The sequence below is a fragment of the Apodemus sylvaticus genome, chromosome 8 (genome assembly GCF_947179515.1).
Source record: "Apodemus sylvaticus chromosome 8, mApoSyl1.1, whole genome shotgun sequence".
Classification (NCBI taxonomy): domain Eukaryota; kingdom Metazoa; phylum Chordata; class Mammalia; order Rodentia; family Muridae; genus Apodemus; species Apodemus sylvaticus.
Genome location: NC_067479.1, coordinates 116,325,879 through 116,341,275, shown reverse-complemented (window position 1 = coordinate 116,341,275; position 15,397 = coordinate 116,325,879). Strand labels below are relative to the sequence as shown.

General features: G+C 45.7%; 1 protein-coding gene across 4 annotated transcripts in view; it reads right to left on the bottom strand.

The window, feature by feature from the left end:
* The window catches only part of Thrb (thyroid hormone receptor beta), a 337,372-nt gene that overhangs the window by 186,724 nt on the left and 135,251 nt on the right, over positions 1-15,397 (bottom strand). For 3 of the 4 annotated variants that reach the window (XM_052190378.1, XM_052190377.1, XM_052190380.1), the window contains exon 2: positions 1,669-1,780. The gene's annotated coding sequence lies outside the window, so the exon portion shown is untranslated. The remainder of the gene's footprint in view (positions 1-1,668; positions 1,781-15,397) is intronic. The other variant, XM_052190379.1, reaches the window with a different exon arrangement.

The window sequence follows — 15,397 nt, the reverse complement described above, 5'->3', positions numbered from 1 at the left end:
GGCCAGGAAGGTGCTGCACGGTCAGCGGGTGTCCCCAAGCCTCAGGAACTGTGCTGATGGCCAGGGCTCCAAGGTAAGAAGTTGTTCAGGTGCAAACATCTGGCCGGGATCTCTCCCTTCACTAAGGACCTACCTCAATGTTTGTGTTCTTCTTCTCTTTATCTTTCTAGCTCATGGGACTGCAATTCCTTGTGTTGAATGCATGGGTGATTTTTGGCATGGGTCATGTGGGGCACACTCTAGAGAGGTACAGAGCACCCCATCATTCCAGACAACTTCCTGAGACTCCTGGCCCCTGGCCAGTGCCTCCTTCCCGAGGTAATGGTGATCACTAATTCCTGTTGCTATAGATGGACCAAACCTTTTCTAGACCCATATAAAAATACATTCATAGATTGCCCCTTTGGGTCTAATGCTTTATGGCTTGAGCATGCAGAGAAACCCCTATTGCTTCTGTGTCTGAAATTGAGGGGCCACCCTGCAGGGATGTGTGGTATGTGGGTTTTCTGAGGTCTCCTGGGGGTTTTCTTCGGGGTGGAGGACTTCATATGATGGTGTGACTGGGGGAGGGATGAGGAAGAAGCGAAGGTGGGGGACTCGTGGCTGCCCTCTCATCCTTACCCAGCACCTTCGTCCCTTTCCATGTTGTGGAGATTGGGGGTCCACTGAAAAGCTGCATTTGGGAAAGGGGAAATGATGAATGTAAATGTTAGCAGCATGGGAAATATTAATAATTGCGGTTTTGCATTAAAGAACCACAAATCTCAAGGTTCTTACGTGATCCCATTTCATGACAGTTCATAAATCAACAGTTTACTGCTGAGAGGGCGACAGCCCTGGAGGAGGGCTAGGGAGCAGAGGCAGCCAGACTGGGGGCTCCCAGGGAGGGCTTGGGCACCGAGGACTGTAATGTCAGTACTGTTACCATCAGACAACACCAGCACCGAGAAGCCTAGACAATGCGCCAGAGGCCGCAGGCAAAGGGACACACAAAGGCTTCATTCAAAGGACCCTGCTCCGGTGCCAGCCGACTCTTCCGTAGACTCCACCAGACCCCGGCCAGGCCTGCCTGCTACTACTGCCACTACTACTGCCCGCTTTCTATGGTGAGCTTTTAAACTGCTAAAAATAATAAACACCAAAAAAAAAAAAAGTGCTGGCATAGCCTTAGATGCAGAGACAAACGGAAACGTTGTTCTAACCATGAAAACAAACCGGCTTCAAAACAGCCCAGCATTCCAAGCAGGCTGGGTGATATTACCACACTCCTCTAGATGAAGGGGGGATCCAGGGAAACCTCCCTCCACTGGCTTACACCCCCTCCCCTTGATCTAGCCAGGACTTATCTAATTCTTGTTTTTTGTTGTTGTTATTTATTTGTTTTTTCAATTTTTTTCACTCAAGGAAAAGATGCTTGAGGTGGGATTGGATTCTTCAAGCACAGTTTTCTTGGAAAACAAGAGGTTTGACTCTTTCCATCCAGCAAGCTGGGATTGCCCTTCTTTCCCTGAGTAAACTAACCTCATCTCTTCTCCTTGATACGATTTTAGTCACATAATATCTTATATTTCTCTGGAATACCAACCTCAGTTATGCTAAATACATTTTTTAAAAAGTGATGGTGCCACAAGTTTGAAGATACTAGAGTCAGTTAAGAGCAAAACTAACCACGAGTGCCAACAGCAAGTCAAGGCTGACCTCTGACCTTCTCATTCATTAAGTCATGTGCGGAACTTGGTACCACGCAGGTCCTCCGATGGACAAGAGGGAAACCACCGATCTGAAAGAAAGGAAACACAAGAAGGTAAATATAATTTTTTGTAAAAATAATTTAAGTTCCCCAACATTTGATTAGCCAGTACCTGCTCTTATCTTTAAATGAGGTCTGGTTTCAGGGTTGTCTCCCATTTTGCATAAATGTAAATTACTTAGATGAAATCTCATTGTGAACTGGGCATAGTTTTGTGGAAACAGAGGCTAACACTAGGCTGTAGCTGCAGAGCTCAGATGGGGGCAACCTTCAAGCCTCCCAAAGGCCTCCTTTTCTCAGGGACTTCGAGAACAACGCCCAAGCATTTTCCATTCCCAGCCAGGGTGGGGGGGGGGAGGGCTGACAAGCAAACAAGAACTTCCAGGCATGGGAGATTCTATGCTAATGAGACGCAGTATCCACCCCAGGGGTGAGCCAGCCTGCTGCTCCTCCTGCCCACCCTGTGGTGGCATCCCCCTGCTGTAGCATCCCTCTGCTGGTGAAGCTGTTGCTCCTTGCTCCTGCCTTGAGAGAGGGTTGCATGGGGCCTCAACCCAGCCCAAAGTGGAGTTGCCTAGAGACTGTATTCCGTGTGGCCTATCTGCAGGGACACTTTCTGCAGAGAGACACACAGGTGGCACCTGCTGAGGGCAGGTGGCGAGGGCAGAGTCTCCACGGCTCACGGCAAGCTGCCTTTCAGCTATGGCTTCATAACGTTTGTGATTGTTGTGGGGAACTGAGAAATCTCAGCCAGAGATTAGGCACATAAACATCTGGATTCCTGACACCCCGAACTAAAGAGAGGTTTTTGTTTGGTTGGTTTTTTTTCTCTTTTTCATATTCATTCTTTCTGTTTCATGAAAGTAATAAAAAGGCTATTGGCATAATTTCTTTTAAAGTTCCGCCCCAAGGCTGGATCATAAGTTGATTTATAAATTGCCAGTCTTTGCTTCTTTTGTATTCACAAAAATATCTATGTATCCATGGCAACGGTATGCTTATGGGGTTATTTTGTCTTTTGTTTTGGAGACAAGGTCTCATTTTTGTAGCCCTGGCTGTTTTTGAACTCAGTCTATAATTCAGGCTGAACCTAAACTAATGGTGATCCTCCTGCTTCGGGCTTGTGAGTACTGGGATTGCAACAGGGAGCCACCATTTCTCAGCATGGGTGTTTTTTGTTTGTATTGCTGTGTGTCATAAATATTATATTACTAAGTTGCATTCTCTCTTCAAGCTCACTGAGAAGCTTGCTTTGAGATAATGTTGCTCTCTCTTCCCACCTGCTGCAGACCCAAGCATATTGATGGTCTTAAAGCCTCTTTCAAGAGTCCTTGACCGAGATGGGCTGCTCTCCGACCTTATGGGAAGAGTAATGCGAAAGGGCAAAGCGGGCCCAGAGTAAAACCATTATGCCCCTAAAAACGGACAGAAAGACAAGCCACTTCCATACAGGCTAGCGTGTGTCCGTCTGTGATATAGAAACACCCGCAGTGCTGGGGTGAGCAGCATGCCCAACTTGTGGTGAGGATACCATGAACCAGAGGCACTCAGCTCCTCGTCCTTGTAACACAGAGCCTACCTACTGAGCCACGGCCACAGCCCAGGCATTGCAAATTTACCACAGGACATGACTTTCTATCTCTGCATGTCTACATTTAAAAACCCTCATATGCTATCTGTACCAAGTTCTAGACTTTGCCATACTTGTCTCTATGCATAAGCGCATCTGCTCTCTGAGGGCACGAACCTCCTAACCTCGCCTTCTTTTCTTACATCTCCACAGTTTGCATAAGAGCTCTCCCTGCCACATTGTGTAAACACTCAGTTTCTGCCCCTTCACCCTCTGTTCACGACAGCAGAAAAATCCCTGTTTATTACATGGAAGGGACTCATGGACTCAACACGTGTGACACATGCTGAGCATGCGCAGGGTGACTCTGCTGCCCTACTCAGGCTGATCTTGTGATCTCAGCAATCCACACCGTGCCTCCGTGAAGAGCAAACACCATGCAAGCAACATGGGCTTATGAAAATCTGTTATTGCTAATATCGTCCACGTGGAAACCACATCAACGATGACTCCGGAGATGTAGTCACTCATCTTCTTCAATATCCCTCTCCATCGCTCTCCTCATAAACCTTTTGTCATAAATCTCATCTGCAGCATCCACCGAGAGGAGAAGCGCTGACAGCGTAGGCTAGAGACTGAGGCCTGGGGCAGCGTGATGCGTCCTAAACACATCTTCAACGAGGAAGTCAGCACAGCAAAAAGGTTTGTGTCTGGGGCACATTTGGCTTTATTGTAGTTTTGAATACAAGCACACCCTGAACCCTGACACGAATATCTAAAAATAAAGAGCACTTCCTGTAGAGATGATATCAAACTTCTCTCTTTATATATAGAAATATACCTGAATAATTTAATTCTGATTTAGACACTAAGGAATAGATTTGAATGTGGTAACATGAAAACAATATAAAGCCTCCCACCTGATTCACATTAAATACTTACTTAAATTTTATTGCACTTTGTTCTTTTTAAGATAGGTCCCCTTCTGTTTCCAAGGCTAGCCTGGAACTCACTATGTAGCCCAGGCTAGGTTAGACCTTTTGATCTTCAGCTCCAGACTTCAGAGTGCTTGGGCCATAGGCATTGATCTTATTAATAAATTTTTATAAAATATACTTTATGCTTTGTAGCCATAATTTCTCAGGCTTTACCCCTGACAGTGACCATATGAGACAGACATTATTAATGGGCTTGTTTTCCAGACTAGGATAGGGCAGGCAGATAAAGATTAAGTAGAATGCCCAACAGTAAGGGAGGCGCAGGAGAGGGGCCACACCCCAGAAGCCGGGTGTCACAGGCGTGTGCTGAACGCCTGAGGACAGATGCTGGTTTTAAAGTGAAAACTGTTAAGAACTAGAGATGTTGGTGCTGGGGAGGTGGCCCCAGAATCTGTGTAATACAAACAGTATCTCCTGCACGGTGTTTCTGCAAAGCAACCTAATTCAAGTTCTGTCCAGCAGACAAGCTCATAGTGTTGACTTGGCTGTGCTGACGGCTGTTCAGAGGGCAGCGGAAGCCGACCTCCCAACCTAAACCTGGCTTTAACTCTTCTCTTTAGGAAACAGAGAACTGAGAATGCGCTCAGGGCTCAGAGGAGGCTGCCCAAAGTGGAGATGAGAATCCTTTCCTGGAGCCACTGTGGTTTAGAAATGTATGTCTTTTACACCTTTTTAAGTTGGGGCAAACATAAGCTACTAGTGTGGTTACTTTGTAGTTTCAAAAGAATCCTATTTTGTAGCTGACTCATACTCCAACTGGGGATACATTTATTTGTGGGCAGGAAGCAGATCCTTTCTCATAGTCATCTTCGTTGAGGTGAGGTTGGGCCTGTTTCACTGCTGTTCCCAATTAATGCAAATTGCAGGGTAAAGGACAAATAAAGTTTTTTTACCTTGGTCCACTCATACGTTATTTATAAATGGCTCTTCCCTTGATCTATTTTAGGGGCAGGCAGTAACTGTGAACAAACAAAACAACACAGAAGAAACTAGCAATTACATAATGTATAATTTTACTGTAAAACTCTGAAAGGGTTAAACTTATATGTCATTTATTTGTTTATTTATTTTGTAACAGGGTCCAATTATATAGCTCGAAATGGACTTTGAAAACTAGGCTGGCCTCAAACTCACAGAGTGGTTTGTTCCTGCTTCCTGACTGCCGGGATTAAAACTGTGGGTCAGCACATCTGGCTAGTCAAAAAATCAACTCTCTCTGTCCATCTGTCTGTCTATTCAAGCATCTCTAGTGTCTCTTACCTGAAGTAGACCAAATTGTGTGGGCAGCCTAGGTCCCTTTTGTGTCTGTTTTTAAAGGGTTTGCTAATTCTTTTTCAAGTTTATTTTGACAGGCATATTGTATTCCCTTATACCAACACAGGATCATGGCTGCTGATATGTGAGTTTTTTTTTTCTTCATATACACTGCAGGGGTCCCAGGTCTTGGACATATATGGTACTGGATAGAACAGTCTTAAGAAATGGGACTGTTGAATGACAGTTGCCATTTTACACTAAGATCGGCATTTCTGAATACATGACAGGGCTTGTTCAGTCATATTTGGAGTCTGAGGCTCTGTTTCCCCCTTCCCCCTCCCCCGGCGAAGCAGGCGAGGGGGTCAGATCCCAGGAGCTGCTGCTTCCGGTGGTGGTTGGGAGGCTTCTGATCTAGCTGCGGGGAGCCACACTCTGGTCCACTGCAGAGCACTGGGCAGTGGCTCTTTTGTTTGTTTGTTTTTTGATATATACATTTTAAAAATGTTTTTCTTATTAATTTTAAAATTAATTTCTTATTGTGTGATGTCTCCTCCCTCTTGCTTTCTTCTTCCTTTCCTTCTGTCTTCCTACCTCTTTTTCCCCAGTGGTTTGCTCTTTTTTGTTCTCTGCTGGGCTGATGGATCCTTTTGTATAGCTATGTCAACAATGCCTTACCTTGTTAGAGAAATTCTTACATTTTGGCTTTCCTTTGTAAAACTTAGGTGGTACAGATTATTTTTCTAATTTTTCCTTTTAAAGATAACTTTAACTTGTGTTCACTAACATGAGACTTACTGTTGGAAGGTTTCAAATGCAACTGTAGTAATAATGAATGGCACCCTCTCTCACCCCTGCACTAACCTTCCACCACCCCTCACCCCTGCATTAACCTTCCACCACCCCTCACCCCTGCACTAACCTTCCACCACTCCTCACCCCTTCACTAACCTTCCACCACTCCTCACCCCTGCACTAAACTTCAACCACCCTCACCCCTGCACTAACCTTCCACTACTCCTCACCCCTGCACTAAACTTCAACCACCCTCACCCCTGCACTAACCTTCCACTACTCCTCACCCCTGCACTAACCTTCCACCACCCCTCACCCCTGCACTAACCTTCCATACACCCCTCACCCCTGCACTAACCTTCCACCACCCCTCAGCCCTGCACTAACCTTCCACCACCCCTCAGCCCTGCACTAACCTTCCACCACCCCTCACCCCTGCACTAACCTTCCACCACCCCTCACCCCTGCACTAACCTTCCATCCACCCCACTGTTCAGTGAAGAAGTTTAGTCCTTTCTCCCTGCACCCCTCAATCCTATTTTCAACCATGTGACTTTTTGCTCCATCAAATTTTATCAGACATGATCATGCACAAATTTGAGAAAGTTCTTCTGCCTCTCTCTTGATTTAAGTGTCTCTCTGTTGAGGACATATCTGATTTGGCCTCTTCAAGAACTGCACAGTGAGAACGGCTCCATCATCTGCTCCATAAAGCCACAATGGCCGACTCACCAACTGCTGTTGTCCATAGAATCTCGAGAGCCCCGGCCAGACGAAAAGACCTAGCCTGCTAATCTTTGGACCCAGGCACTCATAAATGCTAATTGTTTCAATCGTCTGGGTTTGGGGATAATTTGTTACTGACCAAGGAAGCCCACATGGTATCCCTGAGCACTCTTAACTAACAGACTGATCTGTTGTACTAAGGAATGACCACCCAGAAGACAGCTTAAAACCTAGTAATAAATTCAGCAAATATTTGCCAAATATCAGTTGGATCAGGAAAGACTTATCTAGGATATCGAGATAAGCCAAGTTAAATAGAAGTCCCAGGCAGACAAATGAAAATACAGGTGAAGGAAAATGCTTAAATCAAAAGATGGGAAATGCAGTATCTAGGAACTCAGCCACGGGAGCAAGGCCTTTACCTACTCAGGCAAGAACGGAGCAACGGAGGGCTGCCTGCAGAACTCGGCGGGTGCCAAATCTCATATCCTAAGTTTTATCCCTGAAACCAACATGGTGAAAAAAAGAACTGATTCTTGAAATTACCCTCAGAGCAGTATACTATGGCATGAATTCATAAACATAAACAAACAATAAAGTAATGATGAGGGTGATGATGATGATGGTGGTGGTGGTGATGATGATGATGATGATTATGAATGGATGGTGGAAACTGGGGCCAGGCTTGTGGCCCAGGCTTACTTAGTGGGAATCGAAGCTCTATGGGTCAGCCCCATAGTGTCTGGAGCACAGAGGAGATGAAACTGTAATCAGTGGGGGTAGGATCATTGGAAGAGAGAGTGACAGAATCATCCTGGTTCTCTCTTCCTTCTGTTTCTGTCTCCTTCTCCTTGCAATGGCTGAGTCCTGAAGATATACAAGCTCAGGGGGCTGCCTGTCAATAAGAAGGGGAGGGCGGAGAAAAACTCTGGGGGTGGATAAGTGTGCAACTGTCGTGATGCTCCAGGACCACACAACACCCCTTCAGCGCTAACTGTGGAAGTCATGAATGTTGTGGAAAACCAGCTCGGGCTCAGCTGGAAAGTAGGGCAGGGCCCAGGCCAGGAGCCAGGGAGATGACTGTGGACGGTGGCCCTTGGAGAGCAGAGAATCCTGGAGGAACAGTCAGTGAGGCACTCCGATTTGGGAGGATGACGCTTGGAGGTATAGTCGGTAACACTGCAAAGGCAGAACAAGGGTCAGTAGTTTGGGATTCTACCAGGAAGACTGGCTCCGTGTTCTGAGGTCAGCAGGACATGTAACGGCTTGGAGCAGGGGGTACTGTCATCCAAACCGTGCATTCGGACTTCTGCGCCCCACCCAGCATGAGAAAGACGGTGTTGTTAGATCAACTAGCAGCTAGAGAGCATGGACTCTGGGGAGCCCGCGGCCCTCCTTAACTACAGTGCAGGGTCTTGTGCAAGCCTTCCCTTCTCAGAGAGACTGCGCGGCTCTCACGTGACTCTCTGGCGCAGCTCTCACGTGACTCTCTGGCGCGGCTCTCACGTGACTCTCATGGGCCTAAGGACTCCCGAGCTGTCAGAAAGTTTAAGCATCAGAATCAAGAGAGGAATGGAGAAAGCTTCCATTTTAATTCTCATAATGAGGATCAAAACCATGAGAGTGGTCATGGGAATGGAAAGAAAAAAAGATACAATTTTGCAACACTTATAAGGGACGATCTAAACAAATGATCTAGAAAAACTCAACAGAAATGAAACAATCTCAAGAGAGCCCGGAAGCTTCCACTCTGGGCTATAGCTATCTGCTGCCTCATTCCTCCACAGCTCTTGGGGAGCGATCCAGGTTTCCAAACCATATTTCTTATGCTAAAAAAGATTTCTAGGTGAACACGAGGTAAACGTGTGTCCCTCTCATGTTCAAATACAGACATCACTAATCCAGCACAAGCTTTCTCTGCTGCCAAGTTCAAACACAGACTGCACGTCCTCCTGTCAGGACCTTGAGGAGCCAAGCTCGCGATGCCTTGTATACCCTTGTTCTCTGACTTCTCTGGGGGCACTCTGCATTTATTACAGAAGAATGAAGCATTGCTGACTGCGTATCCTTGACTATATCACATACTCCAATCTGATGTGCAGATGTGCGCTTATAGTCACGTGATCGCACACGGGAGAGTTAGTTACACACAGTTTGGTCACTAGCTACCTTTTTACTCATATTCATGTTTTCTTACCTTAAGGGTGTTTTCTGAAATTTGGAAAGACTAGAGTCACCTTCAGTAACGTGTCATAATAAAGACAGTCAGTTTCCCTTTTTTTTTTTTGTTAAAAATAAACTTTTTCAGTTGGTGAATGCTGTGACTGTTATTGTATACGTCAACACAAAGACTTTCCCTGCTCCCCTCACACTAAACTGAAAAGAATGGACTGCTCAATTCAGACAGAGGATGCCAAGGTTTGTCAAGCTGGCCTTTGTACGGCAGCTGACCATGACTGAAAATTGAAAGGCAGACAGCAAACCCCCAGTCTCAGTTCTCAACACATCTCTTCCGCCAGGTAATTTATACCGTGTGGGAGCAAGCCCTTTGTTTTATCTTTTATTGTTCCTTTTCCAACAGCAATGGAATTACAGCATTGGTTTACTGGCCTTTCTCTCAGGTGGAGTTATTCTATTCTCCCTCCTACCCCTTGTAACAAAGATGGCATTCAGCACTCTAGGGCCACCCTGGAGGGTCTGCCATCAGAGTGTGGCAGGGAAACTATTGCCTGCAAAGTAGCAGGAGCAGAAGCCAGTCCCTGGCTTGTCAGATCACACACAAGAACACACTTTGTCGGGATTGTCTTTGCCCGGTGAATGCCATCTTAGCCAGAGCAACATCAAGCAAAGCAAGGCCAGACTACAGATGGACAGAAGCTTGCTTGGGAAGACAGACTCATGAAGACCCCATGCTCTAAAGCACTGCTCTCTTTACTCTGTGAGTAAATATGGAGCCTCTTACTCCAACATTTTAAAGCTTCTTCTGTTTTGAAGACAAAACAGACGCATGTGATGGGACTGTCAAATTGGATGTCTCTCAGCAGCTGTCTGCACAGAGCTCAGGCTCTGGGGTGTCCCTTCTGCCATTTCCCTCTTTGATCTGCGTCCACTTCCTTCCTGATGCCCTCCTCCTGCCTCACCCTGTTAATGTCTGACAGCTAGGGGGAGCCTCAGAAGCCTGATGTGGCTATATACTCCTTCGTGTGGGATGTCTGCCTCTAAGAATTTATCTGAAAGGAATGATCATGGACGTTGTGACATGGAGGCCCACACAGTATCATAAATACAGGAAATGGCCAGAAAGAGCAACAAGTAATTGTAAAATTGTGGTTTGTCTTTTATTTTGTATACTCAACTGTATTTTCCAAATCATCCCAACTAAAAACAGAACACATGTGTTGAAAACAATAGACTGGCACTCGGTACAGGTCACCGGAGTTCCCAGCTGGAAAACCCTCACCTTCACATTTAGATAATTCAGTGAGCACCTGGGCTAGGTGTACTGTAGCCAAGGGCTCCATGCGCAGGCTCCACCACTGTAATGGGGACAGCAATGCTTCCAGGCTGAATTGTGATGGGATTAAACTGAATAAATTAAACACTGATGCACACCAAGCCTGAGATGCCGCCAGCTTTCCTCAGGATGACAATGGCCCAGGGAAGGGGCAGGTTCTATACCATGCCCAGGTGAACCGCAGGCCGGTTCTCAGAGTCCCTAAAGCTATATCTCTCATCTGGAACATCAGAATGGCCCGAGGAAGGTGAATATTGTATCCTTTGTGGCCACAACATAATGTCTTAACAGGATTATTGTCTGTTTCAAATACATCCACTTAAGGTCACTTCGACCTTAATATATCTGTGTCAAAGTGAAGACGACACACTTTCTCAGGAAGCAGTACTGACGTATTTGCCACCAGCATAACTAAAAAACAATAGCAGCAATAACAACAACAATAATATTCAGAAGCATACTTTTGGTAGAGGAAAACAACCCCAGGCTGGGGCTTACCATGCAGAGACGCAAAGCAGCAAACAGGCGGTATCTAAATGAACCCAGCTGTACAAGACAATACTCCAGTGTCTGGGGGATTATGATGTATGTAACACTGAAATCTAAGGCACTGACACAAAAGCAGACATTCCGAGTCAAAAACCACAGCTCAGAAATACCACTAATGAATTAATGATACAATTAGCAATTTCTAGGTTAATCACTAAAAAAAAAAAAAAAATCAAGTAAAAGAACAAACAAATCACGAACCAAGAAAGGAGGCGAAATGCTCTATTAATTCAAAATAAGGAAGCAGAGAGAAGGAAACCGTAAGAAGGGGAAAGGAGAGCCAACAGGGGCACAGAGGGAACAAAACCAAAGAGCAATTTCATGGACTCTATGTTAAATACAACAGTTATTTCATAAAATACATGCGAAACTCTTTAAAGAATTTAACCAGCTAAGTGCTGCTTAAATGAGATAATAGATAGAGGAAACGCCCATAGAAATAGGCATTTCACAGCAATAAAGGAGGAAGGTGTAGGGAGACATGACAATCGAACTCAGTCGTGCAGCCACAGAACACTGAGAATTAGCATTGCTGCAATTCAGCCTGAAGCTGGAAAAAAAAATCCACCATTGTATGTGGGAGAGACACACGCAGTCTCAGCAACAGGTAGGAGCAGGTGGTAGATGGGGAGGACATAGACTCAGGAACGGGACATCATATCTGACTGACACCAACTGTGTGGAACACGTGGCCAACAACTGCAGGGTGCACAGGATGTACACAGAATGATTTTCAAAGTTTCCTCTGCAGCAGGCACACACGGGGAAGTCTGAACAAGCTTCAAAAGGCAAAACCACACAGAATCTGGCCTGACTATGCAATTCGCCTCTGACTGCCACCTGGGTAACGTGCACTGGGAAGCAGACAGCACTGCCTGTGCTGGGAAGAAGCTATGGCACAGCACAGCTGTGGATGTGTAGATGCCGCTGGAGAGGACTGGAGAAGGGTTTGCACGCATCCATTCTAGCTGGTGCGACAGACAATTCTTTTCAGTTGCCCACAAGATGCATATTCCCTGTCCACATGACCAGCAGCAGCAGTATGGCAAGACTGGTTCCCATCACAAGCTGTCTTTCTCCATCTCTCTTGACAGTGCCCTGAAGACATTTAAACTCACCAGTGACACCCAGTCATACCATTTGCCTGCGTAGTGATTCTATGCTGGGCCCCAGTGAAGTCCCTGGTTCGCAGGGTCCACTCACCTGGGCTCCCCATCTGCCTGGCTGAGCCTGCTTCCTTGGAGCTCCCCACTGTGGTGCCTCTTAAACCTGTAAGCTTAAGGCATGCTGTGATTTCCTACGCCTCTCCCAGATGGGTGCATGATGTTTTGTTGAGATCCTTAAGGACCCCCCCAATGGGACTTACTCTCTCTAATACCAATAGAAGGAATCTTTCTTCTGTAACAAGCCTCCTTCATACTGTCTGTAACTACCTCTTGAACACACTGCCAAAAGTGAAAACAAGACCAAAGAAAGGAAGAGACGAAGTTACTGTTATCTTTTGACCTCATAATTGTATATGTAAAACAAAAATAGCTACGTTATTAAAAGTGACAAATAAATTAGGCCAGATCACTGGATATGACAGCAACATGAAAATTGAGTTGAAAATATAAAATAGAAAATTTAGAAAACTGTAACACATATTGATATAATATTACAAATCTTTATAGATGAGTAGTAAGCAGGCAGACTTCTACCTAGAGCACTGTAGATTTGCTGACCACACACAAAGGGGAGAAGAGGAATGCAGGAGCATAGATGGAAACAGTAATGCAAAGTTCTAAAGTAGAGTACAGACTGAACACAACACCCATCAACACCCTGCATGTTTAGGAGGAGGGTTTGCAGGAAGTGAGAACACCATTTCTGTAATGTATATGGAAAAGCAATGAGCCAGTAACAATGAAGGGGACCCTGAAAGGGGAAAAGACGAAACTCAACACGGAGGGAGAAAGACCCGCAGGACTCTGTGCAGAGTGGTGGTCCAGGCCCTCAGCACTCAGGATAGAGCCTGCAACAGAAGCACGTGGTAGCTTAGATCTGCAACAAGAGGGTCGCCCAAGCCTAGCAGTGAACAAAATAAACCACACACACACAAGGCAAGTGAATCTCACGTTTCAGAACTCAGATGAGCCCATTCTCTCCTTTGGGACAGGACAGGGGTGGGGGAAGAGAAGCGCGTGGAAGGGCTGATACTACAAACCACTGGAATGGGGGTTCTGCATGGGGCTTCCTTCTGGGAGAAGTTATCAAGCATTCTAATGACTTGCCATATTTGTGATAAGCTTTGCTTAATAAGCCAGCTTAGGAAAATTTCAGGAAAACCAAGTCTGTCTGTCTGTCTGTCTGTCTCTCTGATTCCTCTATGTTACTCACAGGAACATTCATGTCTGTGTTAGTACTATGATGGGACCTCCACCAGGGACCATGGTGAGCTTCAGCCATCCTGAGGCTCGTAACGTGCTGCTGTATGTCTTTCGGGATCGGAAGAGGCAAAGCCTCCTGCTTTCTCTCACTACCCCAACTTTTCCTCTTTCCATTCACTTTTTGGAACACTTAGCCTTAACTTTGTGTCCCCAGAACAGGATTTTCAGTTTTCCTTTAGCAGGAACACGGCAAGAAATACATCTTCTAGAATGGCCCAGTGTGCAAACTCAGCCATCCTACAAAATGAGTGCTCCAGGCCCTGGCTTTATGCAGTGTGCCCTGCTGTCCTCTGCTGTAGGCGTCCCAGGACAGCCTGCTAGAACAGTGGTCACCCTCAAGGTGCTTGCACGGATCTCAGTTTCACTGTTCACTAGGATGATGTCACAGGGCCTACCAGTGTGGAAGAGTGAAGACTGCCAAACTCCTGGTATCAACTAATTTAATGACTCTGGAAACACTGGTATTTCCCAGGGTTCTTGGCTTACATGAGACCCTCAGAGCAACGCTTCTGGAGAGTTGGTCGGCATTTTGCATATTTACCTAAAGTCCAGATAGTTATTAGCACCTAGCTTTCATTGATTTTACTTTCTTTTCTTCTACTTTATGCCAATATGTTACAGCCTATGTATCCTTAAAATAAGCTGTCTTAAGTTTTTTTTAGAAGAAGTTTTTAAAATGTCTTTTCAGAATGACACAGTAAATCCTCTGGATTGGATGCAAGAGATGGGGATGCAGGAACCTGCAGGGCTGGGAGATCTGGTACCTATGAGACCCGCACTTCCTGCCCACCTTTGTAACCATGTCTGCATCACTAGGGCAGATGGCCAGTGTGACCACGTGACTGCCCTTGCTGCTAACCTTCCAGGGAACCAAATCTGCTCCAACTTTCCAAGAAGACAGGTGGGAGAGCTGTTGAAAGCTCACTCTGGGAAACACAGAGCTCTTTGAGAGAGGAACAAAGGTTCTGCTGAGGACAATGGAGACCGGTGTGAGCATCTCGGTGATAAAAGGAGTTCCTGGTCTTGAGTTTCCTTATCTCTGTTTCTCAAGCCTTTGAGTCTGTGTGCCTATAGGGGAACTAGCAACTAGGCTGGAACCAACTAGCTTAGGCACGTGATAAGACCTTATCAGTTCGACACAGGAGAAAATTTCACCTTAATAAAACTTTTATTTTCAAGCATTCCCTTTGTTTCAACAGAGTAACCCTTTTGCTACAAAAGGTTTTCAGGTCATTTTTGGGCAGGCTGCCAGCCCCAACACTTACAGAAAGCAAAAAATGTTCTGGATAAAGCACCATGGTCCACTCTGGGACTGTTGTCCTTCAGACAACATAGATGAAGGCTGTAGTTGTGATATACGTCAGGTTATTTCTTTACTTTAAAAAAAAATGGGTGAGAATGCTGGGGGAATTCAGTCTGAGGGCTGAACAGTTCAGCAGACACAACTGTACACGGAGATTTACAGCTGCTCATGGGATGTTTGCCTCCATGTGAAATCAGAGGCAACTGCTGTTGAGAAGTGACTGTGCAGCCCCAGGCATCCAGGCTGAGAGGCCAAGAGGTAGAAAATCATAACAAAAAGACACTACATACAAAAAGCACAATCAAAGCGGGTTATAGGGCACATGCAGATGGTTCCAGAGGATTGACATAAGTGTGCAATATGGCTGAGTAATAGAGCAAGGATGTGTCTTAAAAAACGAAACAAAGTAAGATAAAAAAGAACACACACATATAATCCAATCACATTTTTAAGGGTGCTCTCTCTCTCTCTTTCTCTCTCTCTCTCTCTCACACACACACAGACACACA